Here is a 13263-nt window from a genome sequence, read left to right as displayed (position 1 = left end):
GATTCTGTTGTTTTGCCCATATACAGTTCTGGGTTTCAATACCAGGGTGAGAAGGAGCACTGGAAAACTAGACCTTGTGGCTACATGGGAGCTGGGGACTGTGGTCACAGTTATAGGGTAAAAAAACCAAGAGTGCATGTGGTTGCACATAGACCAGAGCACAGGAGAGTACTAAAGAAACTTCTCCTTACACCATATTACCTGGAAAGAAATGAAAACTCACCACACCCCAGAATTAGCTCTGAAAATAGTAGCACAAAATATTTGAAGCTTGGAACAGTGCCCCCCTCCACCCAGAGAGCAGAACCTAACTTTAAGACTGAGTTAAAAGTCAAGGAATAGGATGGGAAAATGAGAAAAAAAAAATTTAAAAAGAAGAACCAGACTATGGAAAATTACTGTGGTATTCATATTACTATGGAATATCAAAATGCAAATTCAGAAGAAGGCAAAAAAAATGTCAAAACAGCTACATGCAAGGTAAAAAAAAAAAAAGTGAATTGCTTTCAGGTCCAAAAAATAATTCCCAGCAGAGTTCAAAAGATTTTCAAAATCAAATATGTACAGGTAAGGGGGTATAAAAATCTATCTTATATAGATTTTCCTATCCTATAGGAAAATAGAAGGGAAGGTGATGAGAAGGGGAGGGGCAGTGATAGAAAGGAGGTCAGATTGGGGAATCAGAATGCATGCTCTCTTGGGGTGGGGGAAAGAGAGAGATAGGGAGAAAATTTGGAACTCAAAATCTTGTGAAAGTGAATGTTGAAAACTAAAAGTAAATTAATTTTAAAAGATCAAATAAGAGAGGTAGAGGAAAAATTGTGGGAGAATGAGTTATGCAAGAAAATAATGAAAAAAGAATCAATATCTTGGTAAACATGACACAAAATTGCTGAAGAAAATAATAACTTAAAAATAGAATAGGCCAAATGATAAATATATGAAAAAAAAAAAATCCACAGAGGAGAATTCCTTAAAAAGTAGATTTGACCAAATGAATAAAGATGTATGAGTCATTTAACCTGCATTGTCTTGCCTTCCCCCACTCCAAAATGAAAAAAAAAAAAGAAATATCTTTTATCCTACAGAAGAGTAGGACAAGAAGGAGATAAAATAGGGGAGGAGGTAGGTGTTAGCAAAATACTTTTGGGGATAGTAAGGATGAAAGGAGAGAGTAGAATAAAAAGGGTAAATAGGACAGAGGAAAATACAGTTAATAATCATAACTGTGAAAAATGTTATAGCAAGTATCTCTAAAAGTCATCATTTCATACACAGAGAACTGAGTCAAATTGATAAAAACAAAATCCATTCCTCAATTGGTAAATGGTCAAAAGTTATAAGCAGGCAGTTTTCAGATGAAGTAATCAAAGCTAACTATAGCCATAGGGGAAAAACAAACCTCTAAATCTAAACTATTAATAAAAGAAATGCAAATTAAAATAATTCTGAGGTACTACCTCACACCTGACTGGTTAATATGATAGAAAATGAAAATGACAAATGTTGGAGGGTTATGTTAACACTGAGACACTAATGCACTGTTGATGGAATTGTGAACTGGTTCAATCACTCTGTAGAGCAATTTGGAACTATGCCCAAAAGTCTATAAAACTATGCAGATCCTTGATCCCTTTGATCCAAAACTACCACCAGTGAGTTATGTATTCCAAAGAGATTTAAAAATCTAAAAGGAAAAGGCCATGCACAAAAATATTTGTAGCAGCTATTTTTGTGATGTCAGAGAATTAGAAATTGAGGGGATAGCCATCAGTTTAACAAGTTGTGGTACATAATTGTAATGAACTACTCTTGTCCTATAAGAAATGATGAGCAGGATGATTTCAGGGAAAAAAATGTAGAAAAACTCACATGAAGTGATGCAAATAGAAGTGAACACAACCTGAAGAATACTGCATACAGTAATAGCAATATTGTATAATGATTGACTGTGACTGACTTAGCTTTTCTCAGCAACACAATGATCCAGAAGACTCAAAATGAAAATGCTACCCACCTCCAGAGAAAGAACTGTTGAAGTCTGAATGGAGATCAAAGCATACGATTTTTACTTTTTTTTTAAATTTTGCATGTGTGTTTTTAATTTGTGTTTTCTTTTGCAACATGTATAACAGGGAAATATATTTTCTATGATTTCACATGTATAATTGATATATTTCCTGCTTTCTCAATGGGTGAGGAACAGACAGGAGGGGTGGAATGAATTTGATCATAAATATTTTTTAAAATGAATGTTAAAATTAAAGATTTTCATTTCTGTCCCCTTTTTCAAAAAAATATTTTTTTTCATTTCATTATCCATCCTGTCTATTCTAGACCTTTGTTCTTTGATTCATGAACCCTCTCCTATTGTCCCTCTCCTTTTTCTGTGTTCCTCATGTGATAAAATATTCCAAGGAAACTATTTTAGACTCTCCTCTCTAGGCTGTTTCTTCAGTTGCTTTGCAGAACTTAACCTCCTTGGAATCTTTCTTTTTTTTTTTTTTACCTAGTGCCTCACTGTTGGAACAATATCAATTATTGCAGGTGCCAGAGAGGACAGAGTCCCATGTTAGGGAACCTTCCCTACCATATGTCTAATTATGCATCCCATAACTCATCTATACCATTCCCTGATTGCCTTTTTTTCTACACATGCCTAAAAATCTCCACCCTGGACATATATTCTCCAACTATCCCTAGGGATTTCATACACACCCCCCACCCCTATGTAGGACAAATAACATTTGAAGCCCCAAATTTCCTGGGTCATATCCAGTGTAAGGTACCCATTTTCCTTCACAGAGCATCTCTGGAAGACCTTTCCACCACCAAAGTAAATCCTTTTTCCTTTCTCCCACCTTTTAGTCCTCCACTCTTTCTCCTCACCCACTCTGTTGTAGGCTCTTCTCTTAATGAGACCACAAAAGTCAACTTTCCCTCATTGGTACCCTTTGACTTTACAGAGAACATCATACATTTCCTCTTTATCCCTCTGTACTTCCCTCCATTTTCATTTACCCTTCCATTGTGTAACATAGCTAAAACAAGATTATTTCACATGTAGGCTGAGGTATTGCTATCCAATAACACCTGTCCTTATCCTCTGTCCTCATTTCAACCAAATTTCTATTTTCTTTGCTTTTTCTGGATGTATATTTAGAAAGAAGTTTCCTACTGGTTTTTCTTCTGTCAGTCTATTGTTGTTGTCCTTAACTTCTGCCCTTATTCATTCCTCCTGCTTTTCTGTTGTTTGGGGTATTCGAGAAGAAAATAATCCCTTCAGTTCTGGTTTTCCTTCTAAAAATGTTTCAGATGCCTCCTTATTATTGAACACTCACCATTTTTGATGTATAGTTAAGCTCTGATTTGGAGGATAGGTCATCTTGGACTACATACAGGCTTAAAACCATTGCTCTTCAGAGCACATTATTCTGTTCTCACCTATGTTTTCGAGTAGATTCTGAATAGTCTTTCCTTATTCTAAACAAAGCAAAACAAACAAGCCCTTTGTATATGAAGGTCCTTCTCCTGATTGCTTGCAGAACTTTTCTTTCTAAATTTAATTCTAAAATATGTATTTTGGAGTTTGAAGTTCTGGGGTTTTGTTGCTATTTTTTTCTTTTCTTTCCTGGAAGCAATCTGTGAATTCTTTGAATTGGAAATACATTTTCTGTATTAAGAAGTTCTGGGCAATTTCCTTCTGTTACTTCTTTCATTATGTTGTTAAAGTTTTTTGTCCTGTCCCTGTCCTGGGAAATCTATGATACTTAGGTTATCTCTACAGTTATTGTCTTCTAGATCAATATATTCTGCTTGTATAGTGAGTATTTTTTTCTTTTAATTAAACATTCTTTTAATGTTAATGATTTTTTTTTTTTGCTTTTCTTCTTCTAGATTGTCTTTAACTTTTGCGTATTTGCATTCCCAATCCATTTATTGTTCCTTCCTCTGTTTCTTGGATGAGGTTTGCCATTGCAGATTCTATTTTATTTTCCTTCTATTCTGAACATCATTTTTGCTGTGCACAACACAAATTCTGGTCTCATAATTCATATTTCTCTTTTGAATTACTTGGGAACAATATGGTGGTTTTATGTTCTCAAACTTTATAAGGTCCTTTGTCTCATCAAGGGTGGGATTGTTTCTTCCTGTTACTGCTTTCCCAGTTGATTTCCCTACTTGTATTCAGTGTCTTTAAGTTTTCTTCTTCCTGGAATGCTTAGTAATTTTAGTCTTTTATTTCCCTTGTTTTCTATGACTGTTCATTTTTTTACCATCTCCACTCATAGTGGTTTCCTTGAGTGCTGGATTTGGAAGTGTCTCAGCCTCCCCCCACATTATGCAAGTCATGGATTATTCAGCCCACATCTCTTTTCTAAGTGATTTTGGGGTGGACAGAACCTGCTGCTTCCTGGATTCCTCAATTTTGGGGGCCATCAGTAGCTGAGAGAGCTGCCAAGCTATTGGTACAGGATTGTCTGCTGATATGCTATTTCCACCCCAATACACTTCTTCCTGATGGGTTCCTGTGGAGCAGCACAGAATGTTATAGAACTTCAGCCTCCTTCAAGCTTCTTCCAGTCAGAAGCTAGTTATCTCTGACACTGCAAAGAGGAAGGGGGTTTTGGTACTGGGTTTTGTTAAAAGCTTGTTGAATCTTCAGTTCTGCTAATGTAGTCTAGAGTGCACCGTGTGAAGTTGGGGAGAAATACTAAGTAAGCTCAAGGTCAATTAGCATCTCTTCATTATATTGCATTTTGTTTTGTTTTGCATTCTAGGTATCCTAGAATTTGAAGGTGACTGAAGTTGTTTTATCTTTGATGCAAAGTTTCTGTATTGGAGAGTTTTGTGAGATTGGGGGAATCAAAGAAAGTGTCTAGTCTTCCATCTTATTGTTCCTATGACCCAAAAGTGATGCAATGGTCTCTTAATTACCAAATTTTATTTCCTTTTCTTTTTTTAATTGTTTTACAATTTTATTGACATGTTGTTTTTATATCACATTTACAGATTGCTCTCCACTTCCTGAAAGGTCTCTTACAATAAAATAAAACAGATAAAACCAATGATAGAGAGACCACATCTGAAAGTACATGCAACATTACACATCTGTATCAACCTCCCACTTTTATTTAAAAAGAAAACAAAACATTTATCTCTTTTCTCTACTCACTATCCCATTATGAAAATGGAAAAAGAGAAACAAAATTATTTTAATCAATGTAGTCAACTAAAAAATTCTTCTCACTGAGTATATACACATATATACATATACACATATATGTAAGCATATGTATATATGTATTCTGTACCCTAAATCCATCACTTCTCTATAGTAAATGGCATATTTCTTCATTGGTCTTCTGGAATTATTAATGGTTTTTGTATTGGCTATAGTTGCTACAGTCTTCAAAGTTGTTTTTACAGTGTTGTTTTTATATAAATTGTTCTCCTACTTTGATTTATTTCATTAATCGATTTGTAAAAGTCATCAAAAGTTTTTATTTTTATAATATTAATGTCATAGTGTAAACAGTTTTTGTTCTGCTTCCTTCATTCTGTATCTGTTCATATAATTCTTTCCGTGTCTTTTAGAAATAATCTATATCATAATTTTGTACAGTAGCATAGCATTCTATCATATTCACATACCCTGACAATCAGTCATTTTTCAATTTTGGGGCATCTTCTTAGTTTCCTTATTTACCATCATTAAAAGAGTTGATACATACATATATACACACATACACACATGCATATATAGGATGCAAGAGAATCACAAAATATAAAACGGTTCATTTTGATTACATAAAAGTTTTGCACAAACAAATTTAACAAAGCTAATATTAAGGGGAAAAGTTAACTAAGGAAAATCTTTGCAGCAAGTTTCTCTGACAAAGTTCTAATATTTAAGCTAATATAAGAACTGATTCAATATATCAGAAAAAGAGGCATTGTCCAAATGATAAATAATCTAAAGATATGAACAGACAGTTCTCAAAGAAAGAAACCCAGGTTATCTACAGCATATAAAAAAAATGCTTCAAATCACTGCTAATTAGAGAAATGAAAAGTAAAACAATTCTGAGATCCTTCATATTTGTTATAATGTCAAAGATGCTTAAAAAAGGAAAATATAAATTTTAGAGGGACTTTCAGAATACAGGCACACTGATGGGGACCTGTAAATGGATACAACATTGGCTAAACAGTGTGTGCCCTTTTACATAGCTACACTACTGGTAGGCCTAGACCCAAAAGAGATCAAAGATAGAAGAAAGCATTCTTGGCAATGGGTTTTTCTCAGTGCTTATTCCTCTTGACCTTATTGCTCCATTTGACACCATTAATTATCCTTTTTTGCTGGGTCATTTCTCCTTTCTGAATTTAAATAATAGTATTTCCTGGTTTCTCCCTGCCTATATGATAACTCCTCAGTTTCTTTGCTGCTCATTCTCCATATCATATATCCTAACTGTGGGTGTTCCCCAGAATTCTGTCTTATGCTCCCTTCTCTTCTCACTCTACATCTTCTCATCAGCTCCTATGATTTAAATGATCATAATCTATGAAAACTCTCAGATGTAAATATCCAGCCCCAGCCTCTTCCTGACCTTCAGTCTACAAAAAAATTGCTTACTGGAAATTTCAAACTTGACACTCTATACACCTTTGTGCACACACCTTTACACATAGCAAGTATTCTATAAATCCTATTTTATTTATTCATTCAGTCAGTAAATATTTATTAAATTCAATCTCAAATTTAATGCATTCAGTACTGAACTAAATTTTCCTTCCTCCCAAACTCTGGCCTCTTCCAAAATTACCTATTTCTATTGAAGGAAGTCAGCACCCTTGTGGTCCCAGTTTCATAACCTTAACATCATTCTCAACATCATATCCTTCCCACATACTCATTCAGTTGTAAAATCTTGCTGCTTCTACCTTCACAGCATTTCTCTCAGCAAATCCCTTGTCTCGGAGCTACTACCTTAAGTCTAGTTCTCATCAGCACTCATCTAGATTATTGGAATAGTCTATAAACTGGACTCCCTGTTTCAAATTTCTTGCCACACTACTATCAAAGTAAATTTCCTGAAAACCGGACCTAGCCATGATTCCTCCACTAATGCTCTAGCAGCTTCCTTATTGTCTATAGGATAGAATTTAAATTCTTTTGTTTTACTTTTCAAGTCCTATACAACCTGGCTTCAAGTTATCTCTCCAGCCTCCCTCTTGTGCAACTTATGATCCAGCTAAACTTGTTTTCTCTCTTTTCATGAGACACAAAACTCCATCTTCCATCTCTCTACTTTTGCCCAGACTATTCCACATGAAATGCCCTCTCTACCTCATAGATATTCTCTTTTACATTACAAGTTAAGCTCAAACATCACCTTATATTTCATACCTTCCCTGAAACCCCAACTACTAAGTATCTTCTTAACTTGTATTTCACTACTTTTTATATATTTGTATTTATTCATCTTACATTTATTCTGTATATATTAATATATTTACTTGCTTTCTCCTTAATTAGATGAGCTTCTAGATTAGATTAGATATCTCCATTATGTCTTAACCATTAATCATACAAATAGCCTTGATATGTCCTAGTGGCTAGCAAGGTCACTTTCCATGGGACTATGAGTAGCATAGGCAGAATCACAGCATAATATAATCATCTATCAAGATCTGAAATACCTGAAGGCCCATCCAATCCAGCCTGCTCATTTTGTAGTTGTTTTCTTCTTTTTTACTTTTATCATCAGTGCCTAGAATAGAACCTGGTAAATGAGAAGTGCTTAATAAATATTTGCTGATTGAATGAATAAATAAATGAAATAGGATTTATTGAACACTTGCTATGTGCAAAAGCATTGTGTTAATTATTGGGGTTATACATTGAAAATAAACAGTTCCTGCTCTCAAGATGCTCATAGTATAATGAAGGTAACAACACATAGGTTTAAGCTGCAAGTCAGATGGAAAGATCCCATAGTCCTTAGGTACAGAAGCACAGAAAGCTGATGTTTCTTAAATGTCGTTTCTACTGATAAAAGCATATTAATTTCTGTTGCTGAACTGTTTGACAATGCCAAGGACTTTTGTAGAAAGTATTCTTCTTTCTGGGTTTTCAGCAGATATGTCTATAGCACTATTATACACCAGGCTGCATCTCTACAGAGTTGCTATTCAGAATGATAGCAATAGGCAATGTGCTGGAAGCATTGCTACTTCGGTGTCTCCTGTTTTAAGGATCCTTAATTGTTTTCATCAGGATCTGAGAAGATGCTAGTCAAGGTAGCGGTAGTGGAGCAATTTACCTGGAACATCTCTCTAAACTATTCCCCCAGAGTCAACTTGATTGATTTGCCTGTGTTTTGGGTGCAGCTGTTTAGCACTTAGTAGGAATGGTTGACCCAATCTTCATATTGATGCCTCTGCAGGGTGGGTTGGAAGGAGGCCTGATTGTCTAGGGGGTGAGAGGTTGCTACCACCCTCAGGGTTCTTAGCTTCCTCTTAGTGACAGTTGAACAACAGTGTTTGCTGGTGGTTGATAGTAAAAGATATAAGTAGATTTATTTTCTGTATGAGTCGGACTGAATAAGAGTCCCCTTCTACCTCTCAAATTCCGTTATCTGTTATCATTTAAAAAAAAAATCTATGAACTGTAAGTGTTCTATGTTACATAAAGGGTTTTCCTATGAGATACACAAAGCAAGTACAATTATGCCCATTTTATAGTTGAGAAAACTAGCACTTGGAGAGCTTGTGATTTGCTGATACTCCCACAGCTAGTAAATGTTGTAGTACTTATTCAAATCCAAGCCTCCTAACACCCTGGTTAGTTCTCATTCATCATTCCACTAGACTGCACCACTCTCAATCAAGGATTGTAGGTGCTTAATCAATATTTATTAAGTTACTACAATTTTGTATAGAGATTTTAAATGTGAAGCCCATCTCTGTACGACAAACTCAAGTAATAGAAGGACACCTGAATAATTCATGTTAAGCCCACAGAAACATTCAGAGTATTTTCTTGTTTCACCAGGTGAGGTGGTGTTAATCTGGAGAGATTGCATGGAAGAACTTCTGTGGAAGATGGAAAATTGATTTAATTTAAAAGAATTTGGAATTTAATTTGGAAGAAAGGGAAGTTGAGGGCAATGTTCCAGGCAGATAGGTGTGCATGAAGTCTCAGGAGAGGACAAATCATAAACAAGGGAATGGTAAGTAGATTTATTTTTCTAAATCTGAGAGAATGAGCCAGGAGATACAAACTAAGAGATAAAGTTAGGAAAGGGTTGGGTGCACTCAAGGGCAAGCCTTGATGTTCTCCTTCCTTCCTTTCCACTGATCTCTCAAACATCTTTGCTATTATCCCCATCATGAGGTAGTCTAATGGGCCAAATTACAACATGATAAGATGATGTATCTAAAAATAGGAGAGACCTTTAGGGGACATACAACTCCAACTTATTTTACAGTTGAGGAAATTTTGGCCTAGGGAAAGTAAATAACTTAGGACATCATCAATTTAGAGCTAGAAGGAAGGAGGACAGATAGTTTAATTCTTCCACTTTACAGAAGAGGAAACTGAGGCACAGAGTGATTAAATGTCATGACAAGGTACAAAAAGTATTGTCATTGGTAGACTTTGACTGTCTTCATTTTATGGAAAAGGAAACTAAGATGCAGAAGGATTCAATGTCTTGTTCAATGTCCCACAAGTAGTGACATAAGCTGAATTTGAACCTGGACTCTGTCTCCAAAGTGAACGTGTTTTCAATTGGATTGCATTGCCTTTATTTAAATCATGTTTATCCAAGGTCGTATATCATTCATTTTACAGAAGAAAACAAGATGCATAGAGTCCAAGTGATTTGTCCAAAGTAACCTTAGATATTAAGTAGGAATCATAATTCAGACTCAGATTATCTGACTCAGCTCTCTTTCTACTATACCAACAACTCTATCCAGAATTGTTCCTAGCCATGATAAATAAGGAGAATTCCATTCAAACCTGAATATTGGGACTCCATGTTGCTGGCACTTAAGCAACCATCAGGAGGAATTTTGGAGAATTCTCTCAGCTGATGCTTTAAAAACAATTAAGCCACAGTCCCCTACAACCCTCATAAAGGTAAAGGAGGTGGAGTTGACTCCCCTTCTCCTGACCATACTTCTCATGTGGCATGTTGTCCTTTTATGGTGTATTTTCTTCTTCAAAGCTGCCTTGTATATGAATTAATTTTATAGGAATTCATTTTCACTTGAATTCACATGTGTGAGAATGTTGCAGCTTGAAGAATATGATGAACAGTATGCTGAATCACAAACCCCCCACTCTTCCTAAGGGGTACCATTGGATACTATAGACCTCTGGGGATAAATTCTAGACCCCTACCTCTTAAGGGTTTTTCTGCTCCTTGGAAAGAAGCTGTACCTTTGATGAGGGGAATAGTAAATAGACTGACAAGTAATGATGGGAGCATCATCATCAGAGAGCTAGAACTAGAATGAATGCAAACTAGATAACCAGAGAACACATGGTGAAAACAGGTTGATCATGGTGACTAAATCTGGGTTTATAGTTGGCAAATTCCTGCGTTGTATGGTGAGATCATAATAATAATAATAATAATAATAATAATAATAATAATAATAATAAAAATAAAAAGAACCATGGAGGGAGAGGAAGGAAGGAAGAAAAGAGAGCAGGAAGGAGAAAGGACAGGAAAGAAGGAGGGAGGGAGAGAGGGATAGAAAGAGGAAGGAGGTAACAAACTACTTCCAGACTGGCATGCATTTCATTATCTAGTTGAGTCTTGTGCTATGGCATTTTCCTTGAGATAAATAGTGAGGAAATGAAAGAAAAAAGATGTATCACTGTGTCATATCTGGATTTAGCAGGTGAGGCCAGAAGAAGGGGATGAGTGGCATTCTGGGTTGCCATGCACAGCACGTTCACTAGTAACCAAATCATTTTTAGAATTGCTCCTCCTGTCCCCACCATCATCTCCTTTATTTCAAGGATGTACTGTAATATATATAATCAATCCAAATTTAATAGGAGAAGTTGAGGTTTTAATTTGGTAAGCTCTGTTGCTAAATGTTACATTAAGGATTTTTTGTTTTAAAGCTAACTATACACTATATGCCCCTGATGCCTTCTTCCACAGCCCCCCTGCTGTTAACTTTAAAGGGTGGGACCTTTTCTCCTTCCAGAGATCGCATCCTTCTTGTCAATGCTGGGTGTGACTGGAGTTAATAAAATCCCATTTGAAACCACTTTCTTCAGTTAGAGAGGTAGGGGGCCAGGGGCCAACAACTAGAAAGGAAGATATGCATGCCTGACAAACAGCTATAGCAGAAAGAATTACAACCTCGGATTCCGGAGACCTCTGACCGTGAAGCAGTTCCATAACTGACTTCTCCTGGCATGATTTGGGCTGCAGTTTTCTCATCTATCAAGTGGGGATATGAATACCTGGTCTGCTTACCTCACACAGTAGGGATTCTGTGAAGATACAGATAAGAAATTATACACGCATAATATTTTAGAGTTGAAAGGTACTTTAGAGTTAACTGTCCTAAACCCCAACCCCCTGCTTTGACAGATGAGAAACTGAGGTGCAGAGAAGAGAGATGGCCAGCTCAAGAATACGTGCTTTCTAGTAGCAGTACTGAAATTTGACCTTAGGTATTCAGAATTTCAGTCAAGTGAATTATACCTTGCAATCAAGCAACAGGCAACAGGCATTTACTAAGTGTCTACTATATGTCAGGCATTGTGCTACATGAGAAGACATAAAGACAAAATGATGCTCTCCCTGCCCTTCAGGACCTTTTATTCTATAGAAGTACACAGCATGAATACGCACAAACATGCCAATGCTCCTGTCCTATTATCACAAGTCTTTTTTATTGTATCTTTTCAAAGCATTTTATAAGAATATGTGCAAGAATAGGGAATGGAGGGGAGTGAAGAAAAGAAAGATTGGAAGTTAAATCTAGTTAGAATAGGTTGAGGAAGCTTACCTCCTCCACACCCTTCACATACCCTGGAATCATATGTTTCAGACTAATATTCTATCCTCTGTGTGGCTGGCCCGGCGTGGCATTTAAATGGGTTTGACATTACTGAAAGTCCCCTGCTTGTTGTTATTCACAGATGAAATAGAAAGTCCAAAGCACCAGCACCCATCATCTCTATTGTTCCACACCTGACTGGTCTGGCTTCTCTTGTGGTAATGGACCTCACCCTGCCCCTAACCTGTCTCTTCACTATAGTGGTAGTTCTCTGGACTTGATCTTTTATTCCAGCTTGTTCAGGTCAGGGAATCAAGGGTTGGAGTTGAAAATTAACTCCTTGTGAGCTTGTGCAGAACTGAAAACACAAGGACTTATCAGTCCCTTTGGGATTTTGCTTGATTCAAATGTCGCTGCCTCCTGGTGAGTTTTCCCTTATAACTCTGTTAACACGGCTGTATATTTCCAGATTTCATTTAGGAGAGCCATTTGTTCAGGGGAAAAGAGAAATGAATTCCCCAGGGCAAACCAACATTGATGAGAAATACAGCTGAAGCCACTTACAGTGGAGTCAAATAGGGAAAAGCTAGTAAAGGAGAACGAAAATTTCAAGTTGTTTCCATGCCTCGCAGTGGAAATGGCTGCTAGCCTTACAACTGAGAGCTTCCGGTCAGAGGGAGAAGTTTGAGCCCCTCTGAAGTTTTCTATGCGTCTGGGTCTATGAGGTGCTTGAAGAGGGGTCATCTTTTTTAGAGTTTTAGCCGAAGAGCAAACAGGGTTTAGTTTGTTTGAAAGAGTGTCAAATGGCTGAAAATCAGTTTGACCTTCACCTGTTCTGCCAGTCATTCTTTAACTTGAGTGTCTGACTGAAGAGCAAGTCATTCTGTCATTGTAAAAATCTAGAGAAGGGGGGAAAATTTAAATCGATCTTCTATACCTCAGAAAGGCTTAGTTTTCATTGGCATCTAACTGACATAAATACTCTTCACAGGGTTTCTGTTTGCTGATAGTAATTACATATTCCTAGCTTTGACTTAAATAGTCAAATATACCATCTGATGAGTAGAGGTGATAGTTTCCACTCAAGTTATAAAAATAGGGATGGGATTACAATTCATCTGCATCCATATTCTTTTATTAAACACATTCACACAAAAAATCACTCTGTCTAGCCTCCCACACTTATTTTCTATTCTTAACCATCATTTTCATAGCTTT

At 36.4% G+C, this 13263-nt stretch overlaps 1 long non-coding RNA gene across 1 annotated transcript in view; it reads right to left on the bottom strand.

The window, feature by feature from the left end:
* Positions 1-7625: 7625 nt before the first annotated feature.
* LOC140498472 (uncharacterized) overlaps positions 7626-13263 on the bottom strand; it is a 48376-nt gene continuing 42738 nt past the window's right edge. The window contains exon 4 of the long non-coding RNA XR_011965104.1: positions 7626-7793. This is a non-coding gene — a long non-coding RNA (uncharacterized lncRNA). The remainder of the gene's footprint in view (positions 7794-13263) is intronic.

Source organism: Notamacropus eugenii, chromosome 4, assembly GCF_028372415.1.
Source record: "Notamacropus eugenii isolate mMacEug1 chromosome 4, mMacEug1.pri_v2, whole genome shotgun sequence".
Lineage (NCBI taxonomy): Eukaryota > Metazoa > Chordata > Mammalia > Diprotodontia > Macropodidae > Notamacropus > Notamacropus eugenii.
This window is presented reverse-complemented; position numbering and strand designations above follow the sequence as displayed.